The sequence below is a fragment of the Globicephala melas genome, chromosome 13, assembly GCF_963455315.2.
Source record: "Globicephala melas chromosome 13, mGloMel1.2, whole genome shotgun sequence".
NCBI lineage: Eukaryota > Metazoa > Chordata > Mammalia > Artiodactyla > Delphinidae > Globicephala > Globicephala melas.
The window spans coordinates 36,870,394-36,892,411 of NC_083326.1; positions in this window are offsets into that span (position 1 = coordinate 36,870,394).

Here is a 22,018-nt window from a genome sequence, read left to right on the forward strand (position 1 = left end):
ACTAGTTTATTTGGTTAAGAAACTAGTTTACTTCGTTAAATTTAACGTTCATCATATATATGCATATACACGATAACAGTATGCATACACATGATAAAAGTTACTGGTACTTTCTAAAAAATACCAGTAGCTTTATAGCGTTTTCAGAATGATAAGCACATTATCTGAAAATAATGACATTTTAATTTTCCCCTGATTTCGTCACTTTCCTTCCAGTAAATTCATTTGAATCTTTATGTTTTCTTCAGGTATTCTTTCACTTGTTTCTTCCATGTTTTAATATATTGAACTCACATCATTAGTTATAAATAGCTTTCAAATTCCATTTATATCTATGCCATAATGTGTTATTTAAAGGCATGTCTGTGAATTTGTGTGTGTATGCATTTACTTACAAATGTTTGGGTGTTTTCATTTCCAGATGTATAGATTTTTATTAGACCAAAAATCTGAGATGATAATTATTTTTAAATTGTTGTCAGAAAACTCAGTGTGAATGACATTAACTTCTAAAAATTTCTTTAGATCTGAGTGAGAAAAGGGCTGGACTGTCCTGGTTATTCTCCCTTTATTTCCCTATATCCCGTCTTTACTTCTGTGCTACTGCGTGCCTTGAGAGATTCACCTCTGTGGACTAAGTCACTCAGGATCTCTGGCCTCCAGCTTCTAATTAGGTTTGTCAAATGGGAGATACTGGCAAAAGGTTACAGTGAAGGAGCAAAGAGAGAGGTAGGGTATTTACTCCCCACTTCTTCCCTGCTCTGTTACAGTTGCACTGTGTCTCCATTCCTCTAAGGCTACTGATCCTGAATGGTTTCCCCTTGACTTCACTCATCATCCATGACAAGTCACACCATTTTCTCTTACTGACTTTTCAGACTAAGGTCAGTAATTCCTTCCTGCTATTGCTGGCTCCTAGGTGTCTCACCAACATTTGTTTATTTCCCTAACTCCATCCACATGCCTGTAAAAATTGGGTAAGTCCTTTTTCAGTGTGTCATGTATTTCCTTTCAAAACTCATCCTGATCCATACTCAACAAGAAGTGTCAAATAAAAACATGGTGGCACAATTTAGAATCATCAAAACACTTGATTAAAAACAACAAAACAAAGGAAAGGTGGTGAATTCCATTCCAACATTCTATCCCCTTAAGCTTTCTCTACACATGTCGGGCAAGCTGTGGCACCTCAATCTTGAGAACTATGGGCCATTTTTCAATGTGTGCTTTAAGTAACCAACTCTACAGCAGTTAACAACACTCCCAGGCACTTGAGTTAGTATAGTAAATATGGAGTTTTAAGGATGTGCTTCTTATCTCTATATATTTGCCTAATTCATTCCTTTGAAATCTAATTTGGCAGATCCTGAAACTCTTTTTGGTGCATATATTCAATATTACCTCTTTCAATTCTGTGTTCAGAATTTACCTTCTTACAGTACTATAAGCAATGGAAATCGGTGCAGAGGGCTGTGAGGAAAAAAACAGAGCGTTCATGTGTAATTCAACTGCTCTATGTAATTTCACCAATTTTTAAAAATTTTCTTTCTGCCCCCCAAAGGATCATTCAGATTATGAGAAGACCTCCTTCCAAAGAGACATACGGATTCAAAATTCTCAGATTCATCTTCATCTGCTCAAATATTTTCTTCCAAGATTACAAATTATACTTTTCCCTCAGCCGATACCCTTACATAGCATATGAGCTTGATGTGATATCTATTGCAACTCAGAAATAGGTACATCCAGATCTTATGTCTAATTTTTTTCCACGCCTTGTCTATGGCTGAAAAACAAAGGGTTTCCCTTAAGACCACCTTAAAAGCTTTCTGATTCTTTGTCATGCCCTCCATGTCTTGAGGTAAGAGGTTAAATCCTTAAGCTTCTTTTTTTTTGAATTCTTTTTGTAAGCTTTTCTGAACAGTTTGAATCAGTTGCCTCACCATCATATCCCATGTAATCACCATTATCACTATAGTAATTAAGTACCTCAACCTCAATCTCCCTTTACCTTGCCCTCCACTTGTAATTCATTCTCTCTTCATCAGTGATCATTTTAATAACTGTAACCATAGATTATCAGTGCCCTCAGGGAGCTTAACTGTACTTTATAAATATGAGCAATTTTATTCTAAAATTCCATCTTTTAGGATATGGGGGGATGACATTCTTGGTGCCAATAACTTTATTAGTTAAGGTCCCTTCAAAAAAAGAGATGCTATACTTTAAATGGACAATATACAGAAGTGCGGGCAACCTTAGGTATCACCAAGTGATGGTTAGACACCCAGGTGCCAGAGACAGTGGAAATATGTTATCTAGGTCTGAAAGATCAAGGAAAGAAATTGGGGTTACTAGATGTTTGTGAAATAAAAAGGCACCATCCATAGGGGTAGAATTAGAGGAATATAGGCCCTGACATTCTCATTAAAATAGAAGGAAATAAGGAAAAATAAACACCTATATTTCTCTCTCTTTCAGCCCTCTGTTCTCTTGCTGGTTACTTCCAATAGCTGAACCCCACAAAAACCCAGAGGATAGGGAAGGCTGGGTGATATATTCTATTTCAGTCAGTTTCTGGAGACACCAGGGAGGATAGAGAAGGGCATAAAATGGATCTGGGTGGAAGTGTGCTGTATCTATTTATTTGTCTAATCTGTTTGGTTGAATTTGGTAGCTATTGGCATTGCTATACAAGAAAATAAGATGGTGAGAAAATATTAGACACAGTGGCATACCAACTGTAGTGGCAAAACATTCTGACAGTTAAGGTTTCCACTCCACCCAGGCATCACCAGTCACTCAGAGAATTGCTTTTCTCTTCCACTCCAGCTACTAGTATACCTGCCTTGAGGCAGATATCTTTGATACTTCTTCCTAGACTCAGGTGAGGCAAATGCTCAGAATTTGATCAGCTGGATTTCTTCACTGAGATACCCCAATTGATCAACCAATCAGGTGTCTTTATCTGTCCTCCTGTTCCTAGCTGTCACCACCTCTGGGCCTCAGACATTTTATATGCAACTCCCAACCTTTACAGCAGCAATTCTTAGGCATGTCCTTGGCTCCGGTTTCCCTCCAAAATGTGATCCCTTGACTCTCTTTCATTATTACTGTATAATTTCTCTTCCACAAAAAGTCTTCCCTTTTTACTTTTCTTCATGGATAAATCTTTGTTTATTCACTTACACTTTTTCTATCATTTCTAGGAAGTCTATATTTAAGAGATATTTGCAGTACATTCTCAATCTGCCATCTAGACACAGATGTCCCCATTGCTATTAATATTCTAATAATTTTGCCATGAAATGAAAAGTCCTTAATTAGGAAATGGGAACACTATAATACAGAGACCTCATAACTGTTCAACTTTTCAATTTTTTTCACTTGTTCATGTAAGCAATTCATGTTTATAGGGGAGTATATCAATCTAGATGAAAAGCATTAGCTTAAAATAAGATTTAGATGAATGGATAAAGAAGATGTGAAATATATGTATGTATACAATAGAATATTACTCAGCCATAAAAAAGAATGAATTTTTGCCATTTGCAACAACATGGATGGACTTGGAGGGCATAATGCTAAGTGAAATAAGTCATACAGAGAAAGACAAATACTATATGATATCACTTATATGTGTAGCCCCATAAAGACAGCAAACTAGTGAATATAATAAAAAAGAAGCAGACTCATAGAGAACAAACTAGTTATTACCAGTAGGGAGAGAGAAGGAGGGAGGAGCACTATAGGGGTAGGGGATTAAGAGGTACAAACTATTAGGTATAAAATGAGCTACAAAGATATATTGTACATCACAGGAAATATAGCAAATATTTTATAATAACTATAAATAGAGTATAACCTTTAAAAATTGTGAATCACTATACTGTACACCTGTAATTTATATAATATTATACGTCAACTCTACTTCAATAAAAACATTTTTTTTAAGGTTTATTCACATAACGGATATTTGCTTAGTAACTACTTTTGTAAGGTCTTGTGCTCATTGGGTTGAAGAAGGTGATTCCTTTACCCTAAGATAGGCCAGAGTGAAAAGGTATTTTCTTTTCTTAGTCAAGCCACTTAGAGAACAAAATGTTTCATATATTCAAAAATCAAACCAGTGTAATCTGTTTACCCTAAGTTTAGGGTAATATGCTTGCTAATACAACTTGAAAATACATTTATCCTCTTCAAATCTGCAACACTGGTAGTTCAATATGGTTGATAGAGTGTTTCCGATATTCATGACAAGAGTTATGACGCATCTAAATTCTGACGTGGCTGCACTAGAAACTCAGCCGAAAGACCTGAAAGTAAGTATTAGTAACAGACAAATCAAAGGATATTCCATCAGTATCGATCACGTTTTCTAAATGGCTTCAAACAATTCTGTATTGCGAAAGACAACCTCATCTTATGATACTTAATATCTGATAGAAGAGCAGTACACAGCTGAAGTCCTCCTACATTGTGTAATCTCACAAGTGGCCAATGAAAAATAACTTTCCAGTGAGCAAACTCCCTTGGGTTGTCTTAATCCTAACTATCCTTCAAGACCCAACTCAAAACTCGTTTTTTTTTTTATCATGAATTCTTCTCTGACTAGTACACAGCAATCATCTCGTCCTTCTCCCAATGCCCAAATTTTCTCCTGGCTTCACTCATTTGGTATGCTAACCTTATGAACTTTCCACCATTTTTGTACATTCTATAGCTTGACGTTAGTGTACCTATCACCATAAGCTGCTAAAGGGCAGCCAGATAGTGGCTAACATGATAATGTGTGCACTGCAAGTACACAAATGTGTGGTGAAGAATTGATGGATAAAGCTGTTTGCCTTTCTTACCTTTCTAGTTGTAGCTGGTAACATCTGAAATTCAGATTTTCTTCAATACTGCGTTATTTTCCCAAAAAATATTCTCATAAAGTAAATATACATTTATTTCTTATACAACTTCAGTACAATGTATGGCTTATGCCTATATAGAATCTACCACTTCTTTGTCAGTTATGAATTCTATCTTCTTTACTTCATATTTCAGAAGACATTTTGAAAAGGGGTAAACTCATCCTCTCTCCTACTTTACCCTTTCCAGTTGACCTCAGGTAAATTAAACCCATAACAATATGATGTTTACCTCATATTTTCATTTCTGAATATATGAAACCCAAAATTTTATTAAAGAATGCCTATTACTTCCTAATATTTCTACGTAAATTTTTTCTTAGATTATGAGCTCTAAATTTAAGAACTGAGTCATCTTTTATACTATCCTTCTACCCACATACTATGTGCTTTAATATACAGGTGAATTAAAAGCACTTTTCATAATTACATAGAAACCTTTCAATCACATCAAATGAGACACAAAATAGTTCTTAAGAAAGCATCTCTTGGGGCTTCCCTGGTGGCGCAGTGGTTGAGAGTCCGCCTGCCGATGCAGGGGACACGGGTTCATGTCCCGGTCCGGGAAGATCCCACATGCCATGCCGCGGAGCGGCTGGGCCCGTGAGCCATGGCCTCTGAGCCTGCGCGTCTGGAGCCTGTGCTCCACAATGGGAGAGGCCACAACAGTGAGAGGCCTGCGTACCACAAAAAAAAAAAAAAAAAAAAAAAAAAGAAAGCATCTCTGGGTTGATTTTCAGCAGGGATCAATTTCGGGGGTACCACGTTTACTTAAATCTGGCCCAGTGGTTAATAGCCCATTGGTCTACTGCTTTTCTGTCTTCATCTCCTTCATCTTTCCCATTCTCCATTAGTCTTTTCTTGTCACTAGGCAGTCACTACAAAGTAGATATTTCTATAGCTAAAGTTTCTGCTTTGGGGATCATAAAGTTGTCACCCAAATAATTTAAGGATTCCTTAGAAGCTATTTGCGTATAAGATATAGCTTGATAATTGCAGTCATGTAAGGCAGCTAAATGTTGAGGGTACCTTGAAAGTTGGTCTCGAATCTATTATTTCATTTCCTTCTAATTGTATCCATTAGGATTGTCCAAAGACCTGGCTCACATTTTCTTTATGTATTGACCTTTAATTATACTGGTATTTCATCCCCCATATTTCTTTTTGCCATTGATACTAATACCCATGTCTGAATTGTTCTTTCTGAAAATATAGGTAGATACTACATGAAAAAAAGAGGCACATATAATGTCCCATTTATATATTAATTGAAAAAAGAACACTCTGTTTTCATCATTGATTCACTCTGGCATGAGTCATTTATTATTTTTTGGCCATTTTCTCTCTTCCAACTTCTTACACCCATCTTTCATTCTCCATATTTTCAGGCTTCATTGCCCCATACTGTTTCCTTTTCCTATAAAATTTGTAATAAAATAAACACAACCCATGATGTTGTGTTACCCCTCCAGGGGCATTTGCTGTATCAGTCTCCTCCAAACTGAAATTATTTAAGACATAAGAGTATATTTCCAGTGAAAAGAAATGTGACACTCTGAAACAGAAGCAGAGGGAAATTTTTTGGTCTGAGAGCTTATTTTAGATCTTTAAGTCATATCAAAAAAGCAGCATCCTCGCCGCAGAAGGATTTTAGGAATAGTGTTTTGATGCAAGAAATCCATGAGAAGGAAGCTTGTGTCTCCTGAAAAAGGGGCTCCCACAGAACCTGCTTCCTAGACCCAATCATGGAAATGGAAGAAATTGTCCATTTAACTCTCAAAGAAATGCTAGCATGTCCAGCAAAAAAAAGATTACTTGTTGTGTCTCAATATACAGGTTTCTGGCTTGCTGTCAAAAATGTTATAACCATGTTGTTTGTGACTTTAATTAGTTTTCCAAACATATGACAAACTAAGTTGAATAAATCAAACTGACCTTTAAATTTCTAGAATTATAGCCTATTTAATTGTCAATAATGCTTCAATAATAACCCAAGTTAATAACCATTTCACTTTCCTCCCTGAGAGGCTCTCTGGGTGATGCACAATGTTATTAATTTTGGCGTGATTACAAATTATTCCTATAGTTCAGGTTTAATACAGTATTGATGTTGTTATTAATATGGATTTGTCAGTAAAAATACAAAACTGAGTCAGTCCCAGGTAATGTCAGTTTTAAGGTTAAAAATAAAAAAACCTGCTTATATTGAGGAAAGCCAGGAAAACCCATAAGACTAGAATTTCATTGAAAGAATACTTGGCTTGGTATGAGAAAGGATTCAAAATTATAAAACAGCAAAATAGGTACGGTAAATCTGTTTGTTAGCAACTTAATTTTTTTTTAATGTATATTGGTCATTTCTGTATTTTTCAAAATTTCTCAGGGGATTGATTAAATCATGTGGCAATTCTACAAGGATTGTCCAAAAGTAAGTTTAGAAAGCTAATCATCAGGGTTGAGTGAAGAGTGTAATAATTTTACTCACAGTACACTATTTTGTGAAGCATGAGGGGCAAACGTTATAAATGTGTGACTTGGACTAAAAGAGAGAAAAATATGATGTATGAAAACTTGCATGGCAAGACAGTCTAGCACAGTGGTGAAGAGTCCTACCTGAACCCATGTGAATTTAGTTTAATCTTTGGATTTTCTTTTGTTAGTTTTATTAATTACTAAGTGTCTTTCTGCAAGATACTTCATCTAAAATGTTACATTAAAAATATTATCTCAGAAAGTTTGCAATAAGTAAATGAGATAATGCATAAAAAGTGTTTAATACCTGGCTCATGGTAAATATTCAAAACATGTTAACAGGCTGCTGTTAACAGGCTGCCACAATGTGCAAAAGTGAACATCTCTTTGATCATTATATTTTCATACTTGGAGAAATAATTCCCGTAAGGACTCACAGTTATCAAAAATTTGTGATGGGATTAAAACCATGTCATTTCCAATTACTAAATCAGTTACCATACTGTCCCATCTGCTTCGATTGTTTTTCAAGGTATGATCCCAGGTAAAGTGTATATGAAGCTTGATTTTTCACATAAAAATTAAGTCTCCCAGATTTCTACTTTCAGTGATTAAAAGCAATTCTTAGAATAGAGCAATTAGAAAATCTGGACAGAAAAAACTTTCTGCTTTAGGATATCATACAGTTATAATAAAGTGGACATTTATGGGTCAAATATTGGGAGAATAGAGTAATTCAAAGAGGTTAAAACAGCATCTTAATTTGCCTTTTCTTTATAAAACTCTACTGATGTTAGAAGAGGCAATTGAGAAGCTGCCCAATACTATTCTTTCTACTTTTGTATGTATTTGAATTTTCTATGCTATATAAAGTAAAAAAAAACAAACAAACAAAAAAAAAAAACAAGAAAGCAAATGAAAACCTTTCCATAAATGTGGCCTAACTTGCTTTTTCAACTCCATCTCCCACTGTTCATTGATCCTTGAACATTATTTACTGTTTCCTTTGCCTGGAATGTCCAATGTTGCTTATGCCACATAACAAAATATTTTCATTCTTTAAATTCCAAAGCTATTTCTTCCTTTGACCTTCCCATAGCAATGAATAGATTCCCCTTTATGTGTACATATTTGAGAATACACATGTCTCTTCACAAGCATTTTAGATTTTTGGAAAGTACTACAAGTCTTATATTTTTATTCCTCTGCTAAGACAAACACAGGGATGAGTTAAGTTTTGGGGCCTAAAATCTATGCAATTGATTTAAACTGTAAAGAATACAAAAATCCACAATTAGGTAGAGTGGCTTGGAAGACCCATGCCAGCTAGGGCCCCTAAAGCTTCAGCTTCCGTAGCTTTACCATAAAGCTATCTGTAGCAAAACATCATGCACACAGTGTTTGGTTTGCTATAATAAATTCTTATTAAGGGGACCATGTTCATCATTGTTTCACGATTATTTTTCTGTGATGTTTGAGGCTTTCTTCTCTTCCTCCATATTTAGAGGTCAAAATAATAGGAAACAGAGGAAGTGGTACCAGTGGTCCCAACATTTACACTCTGGGCTCCCTCATTACCCTTGTATTTATTTTTCTTTAAAAGTAATTTAGTCTTGGATATGTAGCCAAAAAGAATACAATCTTCCTTAGAAAAGTCAACCTGTAAATGCAAAGTAAAACAGGGTATAAAGAAGATTCTTGCTCCATATTTTATTGTTGAGATCTTTCAAGCGTCATTCCGCTCCTTCCCCTTCTGCCCCACATCTGGGCAGATAATAAAGACCAGGTGATCCCTTCTTTTTCCTCAGCAGAAAGCTCAAATAATAATAAATTCAGTTCTCACATGTATGGGACCCCTCATTCCAGCCCCCTAACAACAATAAAATCCCAAGCCAATCTCCATTTCCTGCTCTCTCAAGCCATTTTCATATCAGCTCGTGAGCCTGTTCTACTCTCCCCAGAAAGGCTTATTAAGGGAATATTAAACCTTTTCATAACTTCTCAATGGGCATGCATATGGTATCATCAGCCCTGACATTCAAATCAATGGGATGGTGGACCATCTCATTTCTGTAGTATAACCACAACATGGGAAAATTTCTTCATGAATATAGGAAAAAGTGATTTGTTGGACAGAAACTAGAACATGCATTCATGGAAATTGCATGAGACATTATTTAAGAAGCAGGATGTTGAAGGCCATAAATTTCAAGCTGAAACATTTGGATTTTATCCTATAGGTAGTAGGAACTCATTTTGAAAATCTGACCAGGAAAGTGACATGATCCCATACATGCTTTAGGAAGATGGATCAGACAACCACATGCTAATTGGTAGTGAGAAGGCTGTAATTTCTCTTAAAATGGGGATGGATACAAGAAATATCATGGGAATTTTGACAACATAGAACCTGGAGGATAAAACAATAGGCTTAGGGGAACCTCCACATTGCCGATGCTCCAACAAGGGCCATGGGTGGTTTAATGCACCATATTTAAAGGGCATAGTAAGCTCAAACTGGACTAGTGCAGTCATGTGGGTGGGACCAGAGTTGTACAAACAGGGATAGAATCAGTTATCCAATAGAAGTGTTCAGTGTCACAAGACCTACCCTTACACAACAAGAAGTTTCATAATAGTGATCTGAGGTATAGTGACCAGGATCCAGACCTGAGAAAGGTAACTCTCCACAAGCCATTCAAATCCCCTAGCATTAGGTTCCCATGCTATGCAGCATCTAGGGATCTAGACAGATCAAGCAGAAAGACTATGTATGGAGTATTTAAGTAGAATTCCAATGTGAAGAAATGGGCCAACAGAAGAAGGCCACCAAGAGTGACACAATTTGGGGCCACTTAGGAAAATGTGCATCCTTGTAGCCTTTTTGAGGTATGACTTTATATTTCTGAAAATGTATGAAACATCAGAGAGGAGATGAGGAAGACTTTGGTGGAGGAAACACTAGCATTCCATGGTTTGCTCAGGCCACACGGCTATGGGTCTGGAGAGTAAGGCTATATTTTAGGCGTTCATGACAGCGAAACTAAAGTTGACTGAGGACCAAATCTTAAAATTCTATTTTGTGCAACACTTTCTAAGGGAAATATTTTATATGTTGATGGCTACCTAGATGTCTAACTTTCTACCAAATATTCCAAAGACCTTTCCATTTGGGAGAAGTCCTTGAACACACCTTGTATATTTACATATAGGAAAAGATAATTAATAATGTGAAGAATGATCAAAGTAGTGTCACCTGAGAAAGACTACAAATGCTGAGGGATATCAGAAGAAAGTGGAGTCATTCAAACACAACACTCCTGCTCTCAGCTGGAGGGAGATTCAGAGAGTTAAGGTATTAAAAGCAAGTTTTAATAGTGGGTTGTCAATTAAGGTGTCTAATAGAATAGTGAATGGTTTAAACAAATGGTTTAAACAAATGAGATTTATATTCTCACCCTACAGGAGGTCCAGCGGTCAACAGTTGCTATGTGGATGTCAAAGCTTGGAGTCAAGATCTCTGCCAGGCCCTCACCCTTTCATAGTCACAAGATGGATGCATTGCAGGCATCATTTCCTCTCAAGACTTCATAAAATCAAGAATTGGGCAAGTCTGTCACCTTCTATGTCTCTCATTCAACAGAGAGGGGAAAATCCTTCTAAGGACTTCCTTCCAGTAGAAACCCCCTTACATGTCTCTGGCCAGAACGGAGTAAACTGCCTACCCATAAGTGAGCTGATACGCCGACCTTCCCAGAAATCCAATAATATTCACTAGTACCTGAACTAAACTGGGGTATTATTAGCAATGAAGAGGGTAATGGCCCATGTATGAGCTGACAACAGTATTCACACAATAGGCTTAGGCACTTCCCTTACCAGTTAGGCTTTGCATTTAATGCTGGTGATCAGTGCTTCAACTTAGAATTTCCTGGTGACAAGGGTGTCTGATACAGTGATTGGTCAGAATTAAAGATAATTTGGGACCGTGAGTCCTGCTGAGAGTCACACTTCACAAGCAACCATCTGCTTTACTTAGCCTGTCTACAAATAGGGAAAAATCTGTCCTTCTTTAAATACCTTCTCAGAATTTGCTTCTTCTATCTACCTTTACAAGACTTACTGTCTCTCTGATAAATCCAGCCCTTATTTCTGTTTCCTTGGTTAACTCACATTTTGCAGGGCTATGTTTGACCACTTATCATCCCTCTTAGCAGAGAGAGACCTGTCAGCTTGTTCTGTCAGGGACGGTAGCCTTTTCTTAGGCCCTCTAAATAACTAATAAAAATGATTCAAGTCAACCTATTGTTCAGCAGATAATAAACTGATCTTTCTTCTATACATGGATTTCAGAAACCATTGCTCACAGATATCCAGGGATGTATTTCAATTACTAAAATCTTCGGGAATATATTTTAATTATTTTTATTCATAGACTATATAGGGGGAAAAAGAAATATGTAAAAACTATTTTCTTCCCTCTTCCTCTTCTCTCTTTCCCAAAGCCCAACACCTTGTAGATGAGAGACTAGTTTTTCTATGTGATGTTCAAATCCCAGTATTTTTTTTCAAATATGTCCTAAGTGCAGCTTAATAATTTTGAACATAATATAAAGGATAAAAAGAACATTGTATTGCATCAACCTTCCCTTATCTAATGCCCAAGAATATAGAGTTGAATGCATTTCATTCTGGTGTTCATAAAAGTCATAACAATGAAATGAATATTTATACCTATACTTTGAGAGCCATCTCTAATGGGTGACCCATCCTTAAGTCTCACCAACTGCTGCCCCCCTAGTCAGCTGAAGCTAAGTTGTGACCAATCACTTTAAGGTAGAAGTAGTATGAACTCTGCCAATGAGACCCACTGGTTTGGGGTCTTTATCTGCATTTGTCTCTCTTTGGTTGTCATTCATGGGTTGGACTCGGTGTTGGTTACACAGGAAGGTACTCAACTGTCCAAGACGATCATTCTATATGGAAGTACAGTCAGCACTGTGTATTGTAGGATAACTTGAGTAGCACTAGAAGTTATACGCTGATCAAAATCAATAGCTCTGAAAGCCCCATTGCTACTGCCACTATGGGCTAGTTAATACAGGCAATCCATGCATTAAGTAGATTATCCATATTAGTCTTCCTAAAGTCCAATAATATCAAACATCTGCTCAGGAACACTTCTGGCTCCCCCTTACTAAAGTTTTGTTTGTTTTTTTAACTATATGATTTAACCTGGTAAATAGTTTACTATATTTGTCTTTTAACTAATCCAGGTACAAACATACGGTTAAAATGAAATAGTTAAACCAATTATAAATATAAATGAAAATTAATAGCATTAGAATGACTAGAAGAAAATTTGAGTTCTCAACAAACTGATGTACCCTCAAGACTGTCATTAACACATTTTGTTGTATCTTGATATTTGTCTTTTTTTTAATTTACTACCTTGAAGTTACACAATCTCAAGATTAATGCCCAGATTAAATTAGGAAGATTGTTCTGCCTTTTCTTTGGAAAGTATCAGACAGAGATGTTTTCCTCATACAGGCAGAGCTTCAGGAATGATCTGAAGATTCCAAGAACCTCTTAAGGTCTTTCCAATTCCAGTAGCTTAAACAATAGGAAAAAAAATTGAATTGTGTAAATCCAATAGTTCTGTCATTGGCTGGCATCTCTATTTCTCCAATTACCATTTGAATAAAGAAAGAACTCATGATATAAATAAAAACAGCTTATTTTGAAAATAGCATCATATAATAGGTTGGAAACATACCCCAATAATTTTGCTCAGACTTGCTTTACAGTCCTGGATATTTTAATCTAAAACTCACATCATGCATTTCTTCTTCCTCTAAAATAACCTCATTTCTTTATATATCAGAATTTCTTTCCCCCATTAGTAAAAATAAAATCATGTAGGTGCAATTTTGTTTTCTTTATACTTTGGGGACTAAATTTAACTAATTAACATTTTAATAACATTCCACCATTTGTTCCTGCAGAATTAGGGGACTTGCTCAAGATAAAGATATACTTTGAACCATCTGGAATTCAAGAAGCTTTGATTTTAAATAAGTACTTGTTTTCCTATATGCTTGTGGACATTTTGGGGTGATTAACATATAGACCATAAGGTAAACTATAGAAAGAATAGAATGTTTTTATATTTATTATATTTTTCACACTCAAAAGATTCTGAATTGTTTCCCTAAATGGATTTAAATATTGGTGAGGATCCTGGCAGAACAGGCACTCAAGGTAATACTGTGAAACCTCACTGATTCAGAATGATTTGAAGGAATGCAGTCTGTATAGAAAAGCTTTTGAATTATAAGATTGTCAAGAACAAACATTTCTATTACCTTTAAAAATACATGCATCAACCCTACAAAGTTAAAGTACTGCTGCTGATAGAGATATTACTGAACTTGGTTTAATGAAGGACTAAGGACTTGTACTGTGGACACAGAGGACCACAGTCTGGGCGAGACATAAACTTTCTGGGTGGGAAAATGGAAGGTAAAATTGGGGTGAGATTGGGATATAAAAAGCCTTGCAAAAACAATAAAAATAAATTAAAAAAAAAAAAGCCTTGCATGTGATGCTCGGCTTGAAGACCTACAAATTGAATAAATTAATCATATGGCTTCATCTGAAATAAGCCCCAAATCAGTTTAGACCACCAAGATTAATTCCTTATCGTGGGAGACAGTACTGGGGTTCCTTGGTAATTGTAGGCATACAGTGAGAATAGAAATTGAGAAAGACAAAACAATATTAAATAGTTTTTGGAGACCTGACACGATAAATGATATAGTCCACAATGTCCCAAGTTCTAGGGCTCCCCATTGTGTTTGGTGCCATGCCATGCCTACAGCAACAGGTCCTCTAAAGTAGAATTCCAAAATCATGGAAGATCCCAAAACTGACTCCTTACTCCATGTGGAGTTGCCAATGCACATGTCCCTCATCTCTGTTTGTTCGTGATCCATTTGTCATGATTATTCCTAAAAGCTCACCTTTAGCATAAATTTCTATAGGATTTGTTCCACCTTTTTCTTTTTCCTGTAATCTCTCGATTTTCTTACCTTCCTTCTCTCCTTTAGTCTTCATTCTTCTTAATATTTTATTTTGCACACTGTCAAGATACAAATGCCTTTATTGTCTATATTTGTAGATGGAATATAGCTACTATGTTGGTAATTTGCAGCCAGAGCTCACTAATGTATGGTATCAAATGCAATGGAGGGAGAGAGTATGGGGAAGCACCTTCACCTCACTGCATCTCATCCTCAACATGCTTTCATAGATTCTAACACAAAAGCTTACTCCATTCACCCGTGACTAGGCATCCAATGGTAGAGACAAGGCTCATTTTTGCCAGACTCTCCTAGGTACTTTTAGAGATGCAGAAAAGCAGGATTAAATTAACTTAGTAACTGATTTGAACAGGATCTTAACTTCGAATCCATATTTCACACATGGTTCAAGACCTGACCTCGCAAGTTCTCTACTAAAGAGTACATTGACTCTCCCTCTGTTATTGGCCTCTCAACTATGTCTTATCCCAGTAAATTGTGGACCAAGCAAAGGCCTTTTACCAAAGTTTTATTACCCTGCCTTTTATTATGGAGATATTCAGTCCACTGACTTTGGTCAGCTATTCAATTTGAAAGCCTGAAGAAATATTAATGGTAAACATCTGTCCTATTTTTATTCAACAGCATTTCAGACCTTTCAAACTATTTTAACATTTTCTCTCATTTGATCAACAGTATGGAGTATGCAGGGTACATTTTATGATAACTTCTTTAAACAGTAAACTCAAGCACAAAGAAATAAAATGAATTATCAAAATTACACAACAAGTTATAGCAGAGTCTAGTCTACATTCCAAGACCCTGCTCCCTAATCTCATGGTATCCCCAGTATATTGTACCTCTTCCCTATAACTGGACTGTTATCTTAATCTTGTGTGGCATTTGTAGTCACTTCATTTATTTTCTACACTATATATCAGAACATTTAACTTTTCTCAGTTACCTAATATGCAAAATTATTTTTTCTTGAGGAAGCCAAACCATGCCTTTCAAACTCATTTGTTGATGACTAATATAATTTTAATGTAGAGCAGAAAACAGAAAGAAACTTTCTCTGTAAGAATATAATTCTCTACTTCCATTTTGGAAGATTGAGTTTATTATAGATTCTATACACTTAAAACATTTAGAGATTATAAAACATCTTCCCCTGGAAGGAAGGGAAATGGGTGTGAAGGTCTTCAGTCTAAGCAGGGATTCTAAGAGTATCAGGAGAGAAGGGAAAAGTTGGGGAGGGATAGATTATTCATTGAATTTTGGACATGCCAATAATCTGAGCTCCAAAAATAAAGCCCAAACTAAGGATGCTCAAAAAGTAATCATGTTCTGAGTGGAACAGAGAGAGAGAGAGATAAACCTTCTGAAACAGGAAATACTGAATAGCATGTGCTAACCCTGGTAGGAGTCTAACTAAGAGGTAGTACAAAGTCTTCTGTGATGATAGTTCCCATCTGTGGGGCCTTGGGGCCAACAGTGACACTAAGAAAAAGCATCAGGATAATAGAAGAGAAAGACTGGTGTCTCTTAAGTTGGCACTTCCCAAAATGTTCCCCAGAGACCAGAGTTGCAATATATGCTCCCTCCTAAAAGCTTTCTAGGTCAAATCATTGGTAAATACCAAGTACTATAGCTCCCTACTAAAGATTCAAAATTCAAACCAATGCAATAATTAAAAGTCCTGTAGAAAAGGAAATAAACTCAAACAGGTTTAACTATTTTTAATTATGAAATGTTTCAAACATATATGATGATAAAACAAACATCCATATGCCCACCACTCAAATTAAATACAGATTAACATTTTGTCTTGTTGCTTAACATTTGAAAAAAGAAGTTCTAGATACAATTGAATTCTCAAACCATTCTCCTCCTCCCTCTTCAGAGGTAAAGACTACATTGAGGTTGTTGTTGATCCCCTCCTTCATGTTTTAACTTGGGTTAATTCAGCATTTCCCAAACATGTTTACTCACAAAGCCTTCTTCTTATGTAACATCTATTAACAGACTATAGAAGATCTGAAGTGAGTGTATAATTTTGGAACACTGATTTAAGATTCCCATATGTCTTAAAAATAAAAAACAAGCTGGTGAATATGCTTCAGGCCAAGAGAAATGGGTCAGGAAAGAAAGAAGTGAGTTTGGGGCCAGAATGAATAATATTTTTTGGAGAAATGAAAGCTGCAATGTAAGGTTGCCAATGGGTAGTTTAGATTCAAGGCATGGCTTCTCTGGGCCCGATATGAAACTTCCTCCCTTTCCCAGTGGGTCAGCCAATGGCAGGACCCAAGAAGGTTTCTCTGAGGCTAGATTAGATAATCCGGGGTTCACCCTGAGAAAAGAGAGAGGCAGGTTCTGTTAGAAAATAAACAGACGGCAGACTTCCAGAACTAGTGGCAATCCAGATGCCAGTTCAGCCTCCCAGTAAAATCTACAAGGCTTGATCTGCTCTCCTATGTACATAGGGTTCCAGCGAGAGATGTGGCTCTCTTATCATTTTCCCCCGAAAGTCCCACAAAACTCTCTACCCCTTCCCCAAGCTGGGCCTCCCCTCCATCTCCCTTAATCCCCAACAATTTTAATTGAAGTTGGTTTAAATTTTAGTCCATATCACTTATACCACAGACATAGAGGAATGGCTGTATCATCCATTCATCTGAACTAAGCCTGATTTTCCTAGACCAAATTGAAGGACCAGGAATCTCTAATGAATAAGATATAACTAGGGAGTAAATCTCAGTCACACTTTGCCATAACTTCACACAGAGATAACCCACGTTCTGGGCTGTGTGCAGTTCTTCAAATTCTATCAAAAATGAGTAAATGTATTTCACCCCACATACTGATTATAAGGACTAGCTAACTGCTTTGATCATCTGGGGAGCCCCGTGAACTGTTAAAACTTATCCAATTTGTCTCCCCTGTGGAAGTGCAATGTGCTAGAAAGAGCCCCCATTTAGCAGTTCATGGGTCTGCGATCCAGCACTCAGTATCTATTTAAATTTAGGAGAGGCATTCACCTTCTCTGAACAGGTATAACAGCATCCTCCCATAGGTTTTGTACAGGATTAAATGAGCTAATGCATCTGATATGCTTATCTTAGTGCTCAGCAAGTGGCAGATCTGCAAAACAAGAACTATTTTTATTACTGCTATTATTATAAAAACTAAAAATCAAACCAAACAAAAAGACCTGTTTATTTAAGGAGAGCAAGGAATGGATGTTTTGGAGAGTGGGAGGTGCTGTAGAAACCTGCTTGAAATCTCTTCAGGCAGAAGAGACAGAGGATAGTACATAGTAGAAGAGAGGTTAGCTGAGCAAATATTTGTGACCTAATGGGATCAGGAAAGAGAAGGGTTGAATTAATATTTAATTAACATTTCACCAGCCTGGGAAAGGGATATAAGCCTGTGGTTGATTCAATATATAACATCAGGTGTTATTAGATACTACCAAGCATCCCTTTGTCCCAAATCTCTCTCCCCTCTAGAAATTTGAGTAGAGAAGGAACACCAGGCATGTGGATATTTCTGCCCAGTCTCTTGCCTCATCCCTCTGTTAGCCTGCAGTCTTATGGGAGGAGTGTGTTGCTGCTTAATCCACTGGCTTACAAGGAAAACCCTGATCACTTCCCATATGAGTGAGGGAGGAGGCAAGAGGAAGGAGAGGAGGGTCTTGCATAGCTGATGAATGTAGGCGATAGGCTGGTTCATGTGTCCTGCCAGCTCAGGACTCAGGCAAGACTCAGGTGTCCTGCCAGTCAGCAGTGACTCTTAGTATGCCTCCTCCACACATGCCTTTGCACCGTCTGCATCTTCTGAGTGGTGCTTGTTCAAGACCTCTCACTCCTCTATTCTCACCTCTGTATCCGAGCCCTTCCTATCCCACACTGCAGGGTTCAAATTTCCCCTCTTCTATGAATTCCTCACTGAGCCCCTCAGTCCATAATCTTCTGTACACAATACTTACTGTAGAGACTACAGCTGAGCACTGAATACCTGTTTTGCACTGGGGTTGTATGATCAGTCTTATCCATGTCTTCTCCAATAAGACTATAAGATCCTTTAGGGTGGAAGCCATGCCTTCTGCAGAAAGAAACAGAAAGAAAGAGCATTTCCTAAAGCTGCTAACACAGAAGTGAGCACATGAAAACTAATTAATAAATGCCTGTGAAAAAGAATGTTTTAAAACCTAAACTAAAAAAAGTGCCTAGAAAATTCTCTAGGGATATAAAATCTTTAGAAAACTCTAAGTCTGAATACATTCACCCTTGCAAATGCATTTAGAAAGGGCCTCCAGTGCCGACCCCAGAGAGCCTCCGAATGTATCTGTCATGTGAGCTTGAAATGCAGCATTGTCATTATTCAGATGGAAAATAGAATCACTTATGAGATCATGGCTCATTGTCAATTCTCTATATATTTGCATGTATTGTGACAGATGCTGTCGAATCTCATCCTACCTCTATTATTCTACAGAAATAGATTGGCCCTCTTATGCTATACAATAATAATTAGGATAATATCACCCATTAACTCTCTATGCCCCTTTCTATATAGAAAGCTCAGAGAAAGCTTTGATGATTACAAGCCTGAACTCCATCAGTTTCAACTGGACCCTCAATCTCTCCAAAAATTTCATTTTTGACTGAAATATTTCATGGGCTATTCACATCCCAAAGGGGATTTTTTTTCAAAGTTTGAGATAATGGGTTTCAGCCATCTTGACTTAGAACAGAATGAATAAATGCATTTTCTCCACAGAAAATTCATAATGCCTTAAGCTGAGTTTGTGCCTATGACATATTCTTAACCACCTACTGAATTGCTTTCTCTTCATTTCTGAGGTTAAATGGGAGTCTTGGAGCCTATAGTAGAATTCCACCATATGTGCTGGTGGAAATTTTTTTTTAAATAAAAAATAAATAAATACAGTTCTAGAGTTATCAGGCAGCATAGCAAAAACAGTAAAATTTATGAAAACAGGAGAAACTTCTGCCATCTTTTTCAGGCTAGGTGTCTATTGGTTACCTTTTGTCTATAGCCCCATACCTCATGGAATTATTTGTTCTATAAGTAATTGCATGTTTATCTTCTCAGGAGTATTTATATTTTAAGGAGGAAGGAAGAACAATGGTGTAATGTGTTAGACTGGTGTCAATCATCCCTCAATTGTGTTCCATTCAGAGGCATTACAGATGCCTCAACATCAATTAGCTGAATGGAGAGAGGAAACAAGTCAGGACTGGATAGGATAGAGATTGAGGAATATGATCTGATTACAGAGGAAGACACAGTAGTGGGGAACTCAGTGGTTGACTTCTGGACATTTGACAAGACTCATCCTTAGGACCCAGGTTTTGAAAGGAAAACATTACAAAGAATGAGGTGATATATTAGCAGTGGACATTCTGGACATTAGAGCACTTCATAGAAATTTGAGTTTGGGATTTTTTTCTGGATAACCCTCAAATAATGTCAGATGGATGGCTCACCACTATGTCTACAGCTAAAACAAACAGGCACCGAACATAGCACAATAGAGTTAATTTTCCATATGCATATGACTCAGTGGAGCCTCACCCTGTACTGCTCTACAACATATCTTCAGTGGGAAAAGGGTTGGAGACATATAGGCTGTTTGGCTTTCCAGAAACTGCTAAGGAAATGACTAAGACTAGAAAAAGCCCAATTCCACCAGTACATTACAGTAACCTGAGCTTATACTAAGAAGTTCATACACACCTAGAAAGAAGATTGTCTGGGAGGAAAGGGCTCACCATTGCCACCATCATCAGTTCTTGCCACTCAGATGAACCATAGAAAGCCCTCAGACCCAGAAAACCAGTCTGAGATTTCAGGAGATCCCACTTCTCCGTACCTTGACCAACTAGTGGTGTGAAGTGAATCAGAATTCCTCGCTATTTCTGAATCTAGATTGTGTATCTAGAATAGTACATAATGAAATTATACTTTCAGGTTTTAAGATATTTCATTTTTATTGCAAAAGATTACAGTAGAAGATTACTTATGCTTGGAACTGTGTTTGAGCTCTTCTAGGGAAGATGGAATTTGATACCACACCAATCCATTTACTTTCTTTTCAACTGGATTTTCAGAATAGAAATTTCTGTATTTATTTATAATGTTTATTATTGCCCTAATGCTAATATAATCTCTGATAAAAATCTTCAGGCTGGTAATAAATGATACACTGGGAAATAGGGAATTGATAATACATACTGATTTCAAACTCTGACTGAAATTCCAGTTTAAATCTACACTTAGGAATTATTTATATTCTCTTATGTCATATCAATTTAAATAATGTCTTACTCACTGGGGCATAAAGAATAATGCTAGTATTAAAGTTTCTCTTTGATGTTTGCTAATTGCACATGAAGGGGTTATATCAGCTGCATTTAAGGGTATTTTTTAAAATTTAATTTTACTGTATTAGAAAATCCATGAATTCTTCTTCTTAAATTATTGCTTTTAAATATTGAGTAATAAGAATATTATCCCCATGATGCACCTTGAATCATGTGGCCTTGAATAAGTTTTTTCCCTGTTACAAAGGAAAAGGAATAGCAGGACGATTGGTCTAATACCGTTAATAAATAAGGGTGATCATACTCTCATTTATTTTTTTTATTTTTTTTTTTTCAGTACGCGGGCCTCTCACTGTTGTGGCCTCTCCCATTGCGGAGCACAGGCTCCAGACATGCAGGCTCAGCGGCCATGGCTCACGGGCCTAGCTGCTCTGCGGCATGTGAGGTCTTCGCAGACCGGGGCACGAACCCGTGCCCCTGCATCGGCAGGCAGACTCTCAACCACTGTGCCACCAGGGAAGCCCCATACTCTCATTTTAAAATATCAGATCTGTATTTTAAAAGCTGTTTTCTTCATAAAATATGTCCATCATTGATAAGGTTGTATACTTTATAAAACCAAAATTCCATGAAAATTAAAAATGTTGTTACTGCAATGTTGGTTCTTATCCTATAGAGATATAAACTGTAGCCAGTTCCCTACTTCAGACTCTCATCTTACTCTTCAATGTTTTAATCATTCAACAAACTTCACTGAATGCTTCCAAAATGGGGCAGAGTGGTGAGGGTGGAAGGATGCTTAGGCTACAGATCAAGACATAACTACATGTACTTATGAGCTGTGTGCCCATGGTTACATTTCTTAACTTCTCTGAGCCTTGATGGTTTCTTTGTCTGTAAAATGTAAATAATAATCCGATCTTGGAAGGCTTTTTTCTGGATAATGTCTGAAAACAAATGCTTTTAAAGTCTCTAGTGCATATTAGTGTATGCACTAGTGTATAAATGGTTGTATAATAGTGTTCATAGCAAAATTTCATTTTTTTATAGCTGAATAATTTTTTTTTATATATACATACCACATCTTCTTTATCCATTCACCTGTTGTTGGACACTTAGGTTGCTTCTATATCTTGGCTATTGTAAATAATGCTGTTGTGAACATTGGGGTGCATATATCTTTTTCAATTAGTGT